Here is a 3250-nt window from a genome sequence, read left to right on the forward strand (position 1 = left end):
GTGTATGCCCCAGAGGACGTCCTGTTTTTCTCTCTCTCTCTTTTTCTCTTGGCCCTGGGCACATGTCCCAGATCACGGATGCTTATGAAATCCTCTGAGTTCCTCCCTGGACAGGTCCCTGATGGCCAGAGCTTGGCTTTGGTGAGGCTGGGACAGGAACCTCCCATCCCTGCTGACAATAGCCCCGCCCGAGACATAGGAGGAAGTGGAGTTATTACTCTGCATGACCGTGAGCGGTGAGTGCACCTGTGAACACGGGCTCACAGGATGAGGTGACACCGCCAAAGACCACAGGGATTGTCAGTATGGAAACCCATCCATGGCCCATCTGTTCACTCAGATCCAGCCACTAAGCAAGGGAAACGCTGCGGCTGATAGCACCGGGGCTCCAGTCCCTACCATTTGCTGAGTGGGTGGGATCAGCCAATCCACTTCAGTGAGTGCTCGATAAATGTGGCTACTAGAAACCAACCAAAATGGTAGCAGAGAAAGACTAAACGCACGGGGAGTGTGCGCTGTGTCTCAGACTCATCCTAATTCTTGACATGCGGGGGCGTGTGCATCAAGGGGCCTCCTGGGATGTAACATGCTTCCTGAACTTACGTCTGACTTACATGCACACATGTGTCTGGGAGTTCCAGTGGAGGCACTGGTCACCTCCAACAGTGCACAGCGCTCCACGGTGATCCGCAGAGGATCTCTGAGCAGAGGGTGTTCATCTAAACAGACACGCATGGCACCTCTGTCTGCCGTCCTGGGCAGGGGCAGTGTTTGAGAAAAGATCCCTACCCCTAGCAGGTTGGTGAGTCAGAGGCATGGGGCATTTTGGAATTGCATTTGTTTTCACTCAAGTTTCAAGTCCGCTTGCTGTTTCATCTTGAGCAGGATGTTTACATGTGTATACTGTGCTGGAAAGAGTGGTAACCACAGTCAGGTGTATAGAAGGACAAAATCTCTAGAATCTACTGAGGACAAAAGTTAGCCCAGTCAAGTGCTGCATGTGTTACTATTATTAGTTATTTTAAATACAGAGTCTTACTATGTAGCCCTGCCAGTCCCAAATCACAGACATCTGCCTCTCTCCCCTCCAAATACCAAGTTGGTCTTGAACTCACTATATGCATCCAGGAATGACCTTGAACTTCTGATTCTCCTGCTGCTACCTCACAAGTGGGATGCTGTGGATCCAAGCCAGGGCTCAATGCTTGCTAGGTAAGCATTCTACCAGCTACCACATGCCCCAGCCCATGAGCTGCTGCCTGAATCTCCCTGACTGTCCCTGTGATATAATACTGCCTGCCCCTTGACACTGTTTACCCTGGTCTTTTGGGCTGTGGGCAGGACAGTCCATTTCTCTAGCCTTCAAGTCCCTGGAGGGCAGGCTTCTATCTGTGTCGTATCTAGTTCTAGTCTGTGTGGCTTGGCTTTCTCAAATTTATTGCTTCAGGTGCCAGGCACCAGCTAAAGCTCAACAGGTTTCCAAACAATCTCAAGGATTTGGTGTACTTGTCCAAATCCTTTTGCTGTCAGGAGCCATTCTAATAAAGGAGCTCATTAGGCAGATGGGCCTTCTGGATGAGGCTTGCAAGGTCTGTACCACGATGCACCCCAGCATTGCCTCCAACTTCTGACAACCCCATCATTTGTGCATGGCTGCATCTCTCTAAAATCTGGAATGGTGTGAATTGTAACTTTCTGGGTATTTTCCCACTCTGACTGAACAAACTTTCTACGGGACCTTATTGAAGATGAACTGCTGTTCAGATGAATTAATTCTTGATTATGGAATTCCTGATTTGATTCAAACAATTATAAAAGTTAATTGTTTTAGAATGTCTTAAACAATTTTAGAAAGTTTATGGCTGCAATAAATACCTTTGTGGCCCTCCAGGTGCCCCACTAGGAGAGGAGACAGGCTTGAGGCAGATTTTTAGCCTCAGATAACCTCAGCCTTCACTCCAGATGACAATCCTGGTATACACCATAAATATAGGCAAGTTGATTTAAACTTCCTACGAACCCAAATCATAATGGGGCTACCTAGAAATGTTTAAATTAAGTACAAATCTTGATGTCACTAAATACAAACTGTTCTGTTGTAACTCCTTATACCTTGTCACCTTATGACATTGAATACTATCATTTTAAATTTACTTTCTTAGAATGAAAGATAGATACAATTATTGTCCTGAACTCACTATAAACTTAGAGAAAGCTGGAAAATGCGTAGCCAGGTTAGTCCTGATTGAAAAGACATATTCTTTAACTTTTAGACCCTGTTAACATTTGTCAAACTTTGTCACTCTGAACTCACTATGAACTTAGGAAATGGATACATAGACAAGAAATGTTTAGTTTTAAAACATGTAACTTGTTGTATTTTAGGATTCATCTGCTCTTATGATTAATTGCCTTTTTGACTAAGAGGTAATTCCTTTTCTGGGAGCTTTGTCTCAGAGGTATAAAGCTGTGACCATACAATAAATATTGGCAGAACCCCATTGGCAAAAGTTTGGGGAGTGGTGGAAGCCCATTGAATGGAAGCCCTCTGGAATTTGATTCATCCATGAATTGTATATATGTGTGTGTGTGTGTGTGTGTGTGTGTGTTTATATGTAAATATGTTCATCAGTTTGTTCTTTGTATATATGTTACATGAGTGTATGTTATTTGTTTATATATAAGGAGGTCCTTTTGTATCGTCCATTGAATGTGTGTATAAATATGTCAATATGTCTATAGGTCTATAGGTCTGTATGTCTGATTGTTTGTCTATGTGTACATATGGGCTGATGCTATGGAGCCGCAGCCTAAACTTGCTGCAGTTTCTGCAGAGGAAATGCCAGCTAAAATCAACATCGTCTCATATGTAGGCTTTTGGGAACTTGTTGAAGTTAAAGTTTTTTACTTCATCCACCTTTTCCTTTGAGCGTGTATGCATGAATAGTCTTTGCTTACCTTCTGTCTTCTTTCCTCTTTCTATCGATTTACAAACAAGTTAGCAGATTCACGCTAGAGACCAGCCCACCACACGGGGTGAACCAAGGTGGGTCGCAGCAATGACCAGCCGATGGCTGGAGTTGCTCTCTAGACTTTAACTTTAAACTATGCTTTAGTCTTCAAGGCTGATAGCCTTGCTACTCTCTAGTTACACTTTAACTCTTAAATTTCCAGGCTGGTAGCCCTGCTATTTCAGGCTTTAGATAGATAGATAGATAGATAGATAGATAGATAGATAGATAGATAGATA

This window comes from Psammomys obesus, unplaced genomic scaffold (assembly GCF_907164565.1).
Source record: "Psammomys obesus unplaced genomic scaffold, mPsaObe1.curated_primary_1811, whole genome shotgun sequence".
In the NCBI taxonomy this organism is placed as follows: domain Eukaryota; kingdom Metazoa; phylum Chordata; class Mammalia; order Rodentia; family Muridae; genus Psammomys; species Psammomys obesus.